Source organism: Quercus lobata, chromosome 4, assembly GCF_001633185.2.
Source record: "Quercus lobata isolate SW786 chromosome 4, ValleyOak3.0 Primary Assembly, whole genome shotgun sequence".
Taxonomy (NCBI): domain Eukaryota; kingdom Viridiplantae; phylum Streptophyta; class Magnoliopsida; order Fagales; family Fagaceae; genus Quercus; species Quercus lobata.
The window spans coordinates 92877152-92889553 of NC_044907.1; positions in this window are offsets into that span (position 1 = coordinate 92877152).

Sequence of the window (12402 nt, forward strand, 5' to 3'; positions counted from 1 at the left end):
ACACAAAAACAGGGCAATACTTAAAATTGTAAATATAACACCCTAACATGCTTTTAAAATAGAAACAAGACTAAACCTAGGCTAAACAAACATGTTATAACATAAACAAGATTAAAATAAAACTAAAGGCAGAAAAGAAAGGAAAGTTTGAAATATATACCTTAAAACAAAAAGCTCCTAGATTTGGTTTTTGACTATTTCCCTTAATCAAATATATTCACAACCACAAAAAAAGAAAAAAAAAAAATGATTAGTAAACTTCAAAACTAGCAGATCAATGCCAGAATAGGTCACAATCAAATAAAATTGATTTAAAGGTGTTTTGTGAAAAATTCCATTTTTTATTCACTATTTCTATTGTATCTTAGGTTTTTCCCTTAGGATTTCTGTGTTTTTGAAAAGGTACCATGTATGACTATTTATATTGTGAAAAGTGGGGTTTGAAGTGACTCCCAGATGATGAGGGATTCATTCCAAACCTCAGCATTAATGCAGAAAACTTGCATTTTTTATGTCTCTAAAACTCTACCTGCATGCGCAGGCTCGTGCTTGCGTATGCATGCTTAAAGGCCATAGACGTAGGTTCACGCCTACGTATGTAGGCCGAGGGCTTTCTTTGGCCTTTCTTTTCCAAAAATAAATTTTTTGCTTATTAAAAAGTTATATTTTCCATTTTAACACCTTTCAAGTCAATTCTCTTTAGATCCGATAAGATCTTGCCAAATTTGTCCAAGATTCGGTGAGATCTGGCAAAGATCTCAACGGATCCAGAGAGAGATTTTCATGAATTCGTGCTAAGAACTTGTCGAATTTGATGAATTTCTGTCAGATTTGGTGTATCTCCGCTGGATCTAGCTGTGTTAATCATCAAAATCAATTGTATCTAGCTAGAAAAGTCACCGAAAAGTTTGAGAAATCATCATAATTGGTGTATTTTAGTTAGGTCAGGTTTCATAGGTTTTGGAGAAGGAGACCTGTAACCGACCTATTGGCGTCAGGTTTTTGAAGGTTCGGACCTACGTCTGACCATCGAAGCAATCGGATCAGATGGTAACGGGTTGGATGGGGTTGGGTTTAGTGGGTTGATCAGGTGGTTGGACACCTCTAACTGGTATATTTTGCGGCAGAGGCATTCCATGACAATGGGTGTCTTTTCATACGAGGCATTTTTTGTAAGGTATCATATTATTTGAAATAGCATCTGCTATACAAAAATTACTGTTTACCATCAATTCCAAACCTTTTTTTTTTTTTTCATAAGATCTGAACATAAGTTCCTTAATTGATGAGAAAAATCATAAAAATCATATGTTCCATGCTCAACTTTATTCTCTATCAATCACACTTTGTCATACGTGGATTTATTGTTAACGGTAAGGGGCCCCCAAATATGTTGAATTTTTTTTATAACAGGTAAAATATAAGACCCCAATGCTTTTTTTTTATTAGAGCTCCCCCACCTAGATATAGGTAGGATTTGTACGTATGACAAACACAACTAGTGCTAGATTAATATTATAACATAAATCTTTTAGTCAAAATGTCAAATATGTGGTAGCATTAATCTAATATAAAAAATCTAATACACATGTCAAAGCTAACGAATTTATCTCTATGTTTGACAATTGGAGAAGCAAATCTTGAATTGATATTTGAAAAAATTCATTAGTGCAAAGATTAGTGGCATATGATTGTTTAGTCTTGGCTCCCAAGCAATATTTTTGGTTCTGTCCCATGAAGTAGAACACTCAAGACTTTACTAATTGAGTTAATTAGAACCTATCATGTGAGACTTTAAACACTACTAGTTGAATAAAATTAGAGCTACTAAGAATTGAACCCTCATGATAGAGCCACTATTTCTTTGGCAATGAAACCTTTCTTTGAGAAGGCGCTAATTAGGCCACTAAGATCTAATGTTGGAAGCAGGATGTTGCCAGTAACAACAATAAAACTTGTTGTGGCAGAGTCTCTTTTGCCCAAATCAATAGTTCAAGACCAACTAGGTGCACACAACTGAATTAAAATCAATAATCTGATGAAAATAACATCAAAAGAACAAGGTTTTAATAATAAACAAGCTCTGGTCTATAGCCATAACTTATTTTTTACTTATTTAGTTTATTTGATTTATATACAGTATTTTAAAACTTTACTTTTTCTATGTAACATTATACTTTCTCTAGTATATTTTTAAAACTAAATAAATTCAAGAATATAAACTCCTCACAGGATCATCTAATATTATTGGTTAAAAATAATAAGTAATGCTGATATCTTTTAGCATTTATTTTTAAATTTATCATTATTATTATTATTATTATCTTTAATGGGTGATAGATTGGGAACAATCTTTGATATTTCACCCAACAAAATGCTGATAATGAGTCATGACAATGAAATTAAATGCTTTTTTTTTTTTCTTTGAAGTGAATGAAATTAATTGCTGCGTTATAGGAAGGGCTTATAGTATATTTGAAAACTGTAAACTTGTATGGCTGAAAAAAAGAGCACATGGCACTCTCACATGCCCAAATAAGAACAGAATCATATTGATCAATTAATACAAGGTAAAGTTAAAATGAGGAGAGCACACTCACTGTATTTTTCAGTTTTAAATGATGATACCTAGCATTTTTTTATAATGATAAAATTTTATTTGAAAAAGAAACCCCAAAAGGTTATCTCTTGTAACAAATTAAACCATAACTTATAAATTATTATTATTATTTTTTTTTCATTTTAAACCCTATACTTTATAAATGACACGGTATCTAAACACTATATTCATATATATATATATAAACTTTCTTTATATAAATTATTAATTAGAGCTCTAAGGGTAATGCGAACATTTTCTTTTATATATATATATATATATATATATATTAAAAACCATAAATGGATAGTCAAAGGTCGGCTTTTCCATGTGGTTGTCAAAACTCATAGCATATGACTGCGCCCATTCTCCTTATCCTTTTGTAATTTTCCACGCGATACGAGCTCTCTCTCTCTCTCTCTCTTCATGAAGCTGTCAAAGCCATAAAAGTCAACAACATATGAACGGAGCCGCAACAGGTGGTCAATGAATAGGGCTACCATTCAACTACCATCAACTTTCCCCTCTCAGGGCGGCGGTGCCAAATTCTGAAGAAAGTTTCTTTTTCTCTTGAGTCTTTGAGAGAGTCACACAATACGTATTAACACGAAAAATGGAGGGGTTAATTACTGTCAATCTTACTGAAACTCTTCGAAGTAGAGCACAAGAACCCATCGGAAGAGCCTTTGAGACGCTGGAGATCAGCCGTCTCCCTCCGCCGGCACTTCCGCATGGTAGTCGATCTCGGCAAGTTTCAAACTAGCGCTTAGATTTAAGTTCTGGGCCTGTTGGTTGTCAAAAATACGAAATGCCCATTACAGAAGATAATAAATTAATTTGGTACTCTTAACGTTATTGTCTGGCCTAGAATTTAACTTTCCTTTATTTTTCTCTATTTTCTCTGCACTTAAACAGATTTGATACGAAGTAGATAAGAGAAAAAGAAATCTAGAATTCAGTAATATTTGAAAGGTGATGCACCTAACCAAACACAACACATATCAGTTGAACCAAAAAGTGAAAATTCTTACATATATATTATAGCAACAGAGAAAAGAAAGGGTGCACAAAACACATCGGGGCTAGGTGATAGAGGTGTCAGCATGATCCTGGCAGTGGTGACGGTGCAGGGGCAGCGATGTGATTTGCTAAAGTGTTTGTTGAAGCTGGGATATAGGTTTCAGGGCTTGGAGCTGATTGACGAGTATAACCCTTTAGAAGCTCTCGGCGCAGCAAAGGTAAATCACTAGCGAAGGCCTTTTCGCTGATCTGGGTGTCGCCTGTGGTCGGAGAATTAGGTACAGGCAGAGAGATTGGAGGGACTTGAGCTCGCAGTGAATCTAAGACCTGGTTGTTCTTCATCATATTCGTAGCCTCGCCCTTATGTGCAGGCATGCTTATCAGTAAAAGCGCCTGTGTGACCAAGACTAAGAGAAGCATATTCCGAGATAATATCATTTTCAGTGGAAGAGATAGATGATCTCGAAAATTGTGTGAAGAAAATGGGGGCGTATTGTTATGGTGTGTGGTCAGCTGTGACCCCATGAAGCCTTTAAATAATATGTTTGGAGATAAGAGATCTCTCAAACAGCTGTTAATGGGGGCCAATGCAGTTTCTGCTTGCAGTGTATATGTCTTCTAGATGGAATATCTTGAATTTGACTTAGGTTATTCCTCTAGAAGTTTACTCTTGGTTTATGTGCTACGGACAGATTCAATGAATCATTCTTTAACCTATTTCTGTTATCACCATTCGTGCTTATCTATCCAACTACCAGTCTACCTTCCAGATATCTCCCAAGTCCACTTATCAATTCAGACAATTTGTGATACGCGTATGATGTAGTGGGTCCATTCTAGAAGACTTGCAGGTTTTACGTTACACATATGATGTAGGACTTAGATGGGGTTAGTATTCTATAGAGTAAAACGAAGAGTGTTGATTTCCAATGGGAAACGTCTAAAATCAAAACACTAGGCTACCTTTGTATATTACACACATGATGTGGTGACTTTAATGGGGATAGACTTCTCTAGAGTAAAAGGAAGAGTATCGTAGGCTATAAATGAGCTGAACTTTATTAAGTAGTGAGTGTTTAAGTTTAGCTCGACAACAATATAAAATGTTCAAACTTGGCTAAAACTTGAATCAAGTCTATAAATGATGTTTGAACTCGAGTTCGTCAAAAATCCTAAAAACTTGAGTTTGTTTTAGCTTGATTAATTAGTCAAGATGAACTTGAGGTTAATATCAAGCTTGATATCAAACTTTTGAACTTGAGATCTAACATAAATATATTATCAAATCCCATATTAAGCTTGTTATCAAGCCTATTTGGTTTGGACAAGCAATCTCAACTCCTAATTACTCCAAGTCTTAATAACTTATGAGTTTAATTGTCAAGTTCATATCAAACTCGTTACTATACCTATAAACGAGTTTAGGCTCAACTTATTTTGTATTGCTCCCTAATTTTCACGAGCCTATTCAGGAAAAATGTTTTTTGCTTGAGCTTAATTTGTTTATTAAATAAGGCTAAAATTGAGGCTTAAGTTTAGCTTGTTTATAAACAAACAAACATGAATGAATTTTTTATTGAACTAAACACGAGTTTTTTTTATGAACAACTTGATTCATTTATAACCCTAACGAAAAGTGTCCATTTCCATTAGCATATACATCTAAAAACAAAACACGAAGGAGCACATTTTTAATTGATTGAAATTGTTTGGAAATTTAAATGGGAAAGTGGAAATTGTTGAACAACAATTTAGGCTGTGTAGCTAGGCCTTAATATATATAATATCAACTTTATTTTTGTAAAATTTCTTTATGACCTTAAGATTGGGTTTGAAGACACGCATAATTGGCGTAGTATGTGATCTTAGATGCCATGTCACACGTGAGATCCATTATTATCAAATGTAGAATATTTGTGGGAAATGAGCATTTCATATAATTAATTTGGGTTGCTTGTGAGATTTATAGGTCCATCAATTGATTATGTTTGATTCAAGCAGGGCCTTCACGCCCTCACATTTAGGTATTGCCCAAATAGTGATGCATTAAAAATTATTTGTAAGGATTTTTCTTCCCTTGCAAATAGGGATGGCAATGGATAGGGTATATCCATACCCAACCCAATTAATTTATTCATGAATATCTGATTACCTTATTCAATTAGTACCCATATCCAATTGTTACCCGGTTTGGATAAGTTTATCCATTGATATCCATACCCTATCCAAACCTGATTTCTATAAAATCACCAAATATGCTCAAAAACCACTAAAATGAACAAAATATCCTCAAAATATCTAAAATGAGCAAAATACACATGAAACCTCTAAAATGACCAAAATACCCTCAATATCTCTAAAATCACCTATTATGCTAAAAAATCACTAAAATGACCAAAATCTATAAAATGAACAAAATACCCATGAAACCTCCAAAATGACCAAAATACCCCTGAAATCACCAAATATGCTCAAAAATACTAAAAATTACCAAAATACCCCCTAAACCTAAGAAATGACCGAAATACCCTCGAAACCTAAAAAATGACCAAACTACCTACGAAACCTAAAAAATTTCCAAAATACCTTCAAAACTTTAAAATTATCAAAATACCCCCAAAACCTAAAAAATAACTGAAATACCTTAAAACCTAAAATTTGACAACAATACCCCCGAAACATAAAATTACCAAAATACCCCCGAAACTTAAAATTACCAAAATACCCCATAAACATAAAAAAAAATGACCGAAATACCCTTGAAACCTATAAAATGAACAAAATACCCCCGAAACCTATAAAATGACAAAAATGCCCCAAAAACCTATATCACAATAAAAATACCCCTAAACCTATAAAAAATAAAAAATAAAAAACTGAAATACCCTCAAACCTATAAAATGACCAAAATACCCTTAAATCTTTAAAATGACCAAAATAGGCCCAAAACCTTTAAAATGACCAAAAGTAACCCCAATGTAAACACCACATTTTTGTACACCTTACGGCTCAGGTCCCCGTCCCCCAATGATATTGGAATTTTAAGGCTCAAGGTTGGTTTAGGGCCCAATCAGATGAAAATTGACTTAAGGAAAGCGTTTATGAAAAATATAACCTATTTTTGGACCAATTAAACTATTTTTGGAAAAGAAATGCCACAAAAATGCTAGGGCATGCGCACACATACACGCGTATACGTATGCACGCTCAAGTTCTACATACGCATGCTCCCTACATGCATGCCCATACACGTGCATGCATGCGCATGCTAGGGTTCCATAAACTATGAAATGAAATGTTTTCTGCATTAAACTTGGTTTTGAATGAATCCCATATCGTCTGGGAGCCGCTTCAAACCCCTATTTTTTGACTATATAAAACTATAAAATGTACTTTTTTATAAAAGAGGAATTGTAGTGGTAAAACACATAAGATTCACTAGAAAATAGTGAATCAAAGAATTGACTGAGGAGAAGGGTCAAAATCAAGCTCTAAAGAGTTCTAGTGTTGAGGTAAGTTTTCTAACTTTAGCTCTTCACTTTTCTTTGATTTTCTTTGTTTATGTGTGTTTTTATATAGGTTTATGTGTTTATAATATGCTTGTTTAGTCTAAGTTTACTTTACGTTTGTATTCTGAGCATATTAGGTTGTTAGATTCTTTGTTTTAGTATTTATGTTATACAGTTTCTAAATTAGGATTCTTGGGTGTGTATGCATGCACATGCTGATTGCATGCGTATGCATACTCGTAGTATGTGTACGCATACAGATAGGCTGCGTATGCATGCCCCATGTATATGCACGCATACTTTTTTCCAGAAACCCTAATTCACATTCTATTTGTTTTTCTTTTGTTTTGTCACATGTTTGGCCTCTGTTTAACCTAGTTTTCGTATCTCTATATATTTGTTTGCTTTGCTTGGTCTTGTTTTGTCTTATTTTATCTCTTTTATGCTTATTGGGGTTTCTCTTATTTAAATATCATAACATGTTAATTTTAAATCTGCTTTGTGATGTTGTTGCCCTTAATAATATATGCTTAATGCCATGATAGATGAATGCTAGGTTTGAGGATGATTATGACATATTGATTGCTTTAGATGCATGTTAGAGTGTGTGTGTGTGTGTGTGTGTGTGTGTGAGAGAGAGAGAGTTAGAATAACATGTTAAATATGCATTTGCCGAGATTAAGACTGGGAACACAATGAGTGGAAGTCGACCCATGGGTTAGGTGGGGTTAGGTGTCTAACACCTTTCCATCCCCATACCTAAATTCCAGACACGTGCTTCGGTAAAAATCGGTGGCACTATATTTATGGTTATGGTTGAACAAACAAGAGATATAAATGGTACCCTCTTTTTGATAGGATCTAAGATCTCTCTAAGTGTAAGTAGGCTCCCTAAAGTTAAAAAGACAGATCAGTAAGTCACTCACAACTAGGTGGGTCATGATTCTAACCGAGAGCCTAAATGGACCTTTATGGATTGGTGGCAAACCGTTAACGTACTCAAAGCCCATTATAGGCAATGGCACAGATTGTAAGTTGGTGGGATGAATTTCGAAAGACTTTGGCCTGAATGGAGCATACTCATCTTCCCACTCATCACCAACCGAAGTAAATGGGACAAAAGAACCAAGTGAAGTGTGTGCAAACAAGTATTGAACAAGCCTTTATTAGGATTAAGAAGTAGGACGCATTGGAATCAAACTTTCTCTCCCAAGCGAAGTCGTCACTGTGGACGCAGCATGTTTTCCTCCTTGACAAAGGGAGTACACCTCGGCTGAATGAACCAGTGCGGAGAAAAGATTGGAGTCGTCATCTAGATTAGGTCTAGAAACCATAAATATAGCACCCTTACGTGGAAGAACTAAGTCTTACTACCAAAGTATGGGTTAAGAGTTTTGATATGGTTTAAGGAAGGTGTTAGGCACCCAAAACCGCCCGACCCGTGGGTCGACTTCTAGTTATTGTGTCTTATGTCTTAATCTCATTAAAGGCATATTCAATATTGTATTCTATACTCACACACATACTAGCATACATCTAAGCAAACAACATAGCATCAATCATCCAAAACCTTAACATACATCTATCATGACACCTCATATCATCCTATCCAAGGTAGCAAACAAATTATGGCAGGATCAAACAAACATGTTATTGCATCTCATAATTAAAGGAAAGACAGACAAGCAAAAATCATCCATGTTCATCATCCCAAGCAAGATCATATCCCAATCAAATGCATGTACATATGAATGTAAATTTTACCTCGCTTACCTTATTGTATCACAGCACCTATATATCAATACATGATCATAGCATATGTATGTTGATTGTAAAATAAAGAAAACATAAGAGAAAACCCAAATATATTCTTGTTAAAGACAAACAAACAATCAAACAAAGAAACAGAAACTCCAAAACATAAAGAAGGATAAAAAAAAAAAAAGCATATGGTGTAAAAGAAACAGAAGCAAAAAAACTCAGATTAGGGTTTTTGGGCACAAGTATGTGTGTGCATACATAGGCCTACGTACGTAGGCCAGTTTTATGCGTACGCATACTTCGAGTTTGCATGCTCATACAAAATCATGTATGCGCAGACACGCCTTAAGAACCCTAACCTAGAAACTCAAAAACACATAAAATAGAGCAAGACTTAAAATAATAAATCTAGCAACCTAACATGTCTTAAAACATAGAAACTACATAAAACTAAACTAAACAAGCATATTAAAACATAAACAAAGCAAGGAAACAAGATTAAAAACAAGATTAAAGCAGAAATGAAAGAAAAGAGTTTAGAACTCAATACCTGAAAACAAAAGCTCCTAGACTTGATTTTGACCGTTCCTTTCAATCATATCTATTCACAATCAAACAAAGAAGTGATTAGTAATCTTAAAACTCAAAGACCAAGGCCAGAAAATGTCTAGTCAGCAAACATTGACTTAAGAATATTTTGTGAAAAACTTCCTCTTTGATTCACTATTTCTAGTGAATCTTATGTTTTCCCTTAGGATTTTCTGTGTGTTTCTCAAATATACCATGTAAGGCTTTATATAGTTGAAAAATGGGGATTTGGAACAGCTCCCAAACAATGTGGAATTCATTCCAAACCTCAACTTTAATGCAGAAAACTTGTCTTTCATAGCTCTCTGAAACTCTAGCTATGTACACAGGACCATGCCTACGTACACAGGTCCATGCCTACGTACACATGCATCAAACTTGCATACACATACGAGTGTATGCGTAAGTAGGCCGAAGGTTTCCTTGGCCTTTATTTTCCAAAAATAGATTTATTTGCTCATAAAAAAGTTATATTTTCCATAAAAACTTTCCTCAAGTCAATTTAGAATCTGATTGGGCTCTAGACCAACCTTGAGCCTTAGAATTTCAGCATCATTAAGGAACGAGGGCTCGAGTCGTAAGTGGGACAAAATGCGGTGTCTACACGCGTATTGTTTCTTTCCTATTTTTATACACATGTTTCTTAGTTTATTTAACTTGTCTATATTTCACATTTGATACCTTGATGGATCTTGTTTAAGTGTTTTGACTAAGACAGGTTGCAAGTCTTTCATACCGTGATCTCTCTTCTTGCAAAGTTTTTCAAGAGTTCATTGTATTGGTTAGACTTATGTAATTTTATGTGTAATAATTAAGGAGTTTGTTCTTCAAACTTCTCTCATAATTATACTTGTGGTTTTGTCAAGAATTGCCAAAGGGGGAGATTGTTAGGGTCATATTTTCTATGTAATTGGCTAATCTTTAAACAAAACGCACTTTACTTGTAATTGCGTAAATCTAAATTAGGTTTAATGTATCAAAAAATATGTTGTTCTATTAAGTGATATCATTAAAGACATGAAGGTTGATCCAAGAAACATATGAAGAAAAACTATTTCATTAAAACTTGACACAAGTTGCCATCGAGGACTAATGAAGAAGTTCGACACAAGCTCAATCTATCAAGGATAACGAATTCAGAATTCTCAAATTTAAATTTCGACCCATGATGACTTGAATGATTAGGGTTTCTCTCTCTACAACCCTAGTCATATATAAGACTTATTTTAAAAGTCATCAAGTATGGAAATAGAGACCTAGAACTCATATACTCTGTGTAAAGCTATTGCATTTGTACGCCTTAGGGTTTTATAACCAAGTGTTTCTTGATCTTCATCATTTATGAAGTAAAGAACTTTTCAACCAACAACAATCAATCAAGTTGCTAGAGTAAATCACGTATTGGAATCCATGCAAAGAAGTTAGTCACAAATTGAAGATTTATGCAAGAAAGAAAGAAGTCTGCTACAAGATCAAGTCCAATTGATTATTGGAGCAAAGATTCAGTTGTATGTTGGTATTTTGGAATAATCTAGGGTAGTGACAAGATTTTTTATACTTGTAACCGCTTGATTGTTAATTAGTAGATTCTTAGGAGTGGTGGCCTTAAATTCACCCGATAAGATTTTTGCTTTGCAAGAGGTTTTTCCTATTCGTAAAATCGTTGCATATTAGTTTTTCGGTGATTTGTTAGTGCCTCCATGATTTGCATATAATTTGACCTAATTAATCAATTTAGGTAATTGAATTAATTAACCGAGGACAACCATGATAAACTATGATAAAGATGTTATCAGTTGGTTTCAATTTGCTCAACTAGTAAAAAAAATTTTGTCAAATTTGGGCATGAACTTAAATCCCGCTTATATAGAAAACCAATTAGTGTCTTAACGTAATGGTATAAAGAAATCATCAAAATAGATCTTTTAACCACCATAAACCATTCAAAATCTTACATTGAATTTTGTAGTTTTATTTTTTTAAGAGAAATTTAGTAGATCTTTATGTACCATACGTAGTGATGTTATTCTAGGGTGACAATTTTACAAAGACTATTTTTTTACTGTGAATATATTTTAAACACGTAGGGAAACCCAAAACAACAAAATAAAAAATTCTATGCCCACATGAATTTGGCATCAGGTCCAAGTTTCATAATCTTTTTTTTTCCCCTGAATATAGTTTTATAATCTATTTGGGTAGGAAGGTAGAAGAGTGAGAATAGAAAATGATTGAATGATAAATAAAAAAATAAATAAAAAAATCCCATCATATGTGTTTGGTCATTGGTGGGAGAAACATAAAAGTGGAATTATGGAAATTATATTATATTATACCCTTATTATTAGGCCTGTCCAGACCCATCTGAGACTCGACCCACCCGGAGGATCCGACCGGCGACCGATCCGAAACCGACAGATGACTATTCCGGCGGTCGGCGGCGGGTCTCGGCCTCCAAAACCCGAAAACGGCGGGTCAACTTGTGGGTTTTCTCTCCAAAACCCGAAGAAACCCGACCGAACCGAGATGTCAGCATTTCCCAACGAAGTTATTTACATCTGGCGAGATCTCAGCCATTTCCGGCGAGATCTCAGCTAGATCCATGGAATCTTCACTGGATTTGGCGAGATCTCACCGAATCTGATGAGATTTCGACTAATCCGAAGAAAATCCGACGAAAATATCACCGAAATTTCACCGATTTCGCCGTTAAATCGCCTGATTTTGGCCGATTTTCAGACCTCCAACTCCGACCGAACCGACCGCCGTCCGTTGAAGGTCCGATCCGCCCGATCCGATCAACCATGCCGGTCGGCGGCGGGTTGAATTTCTCACCAACCGATCTGGTCGGGTCGGTTCCGGATTGGGCACAAACCCGACCCAGACCGACCCATGGACAGGCTTACTTATTATAGTTTTAAATAA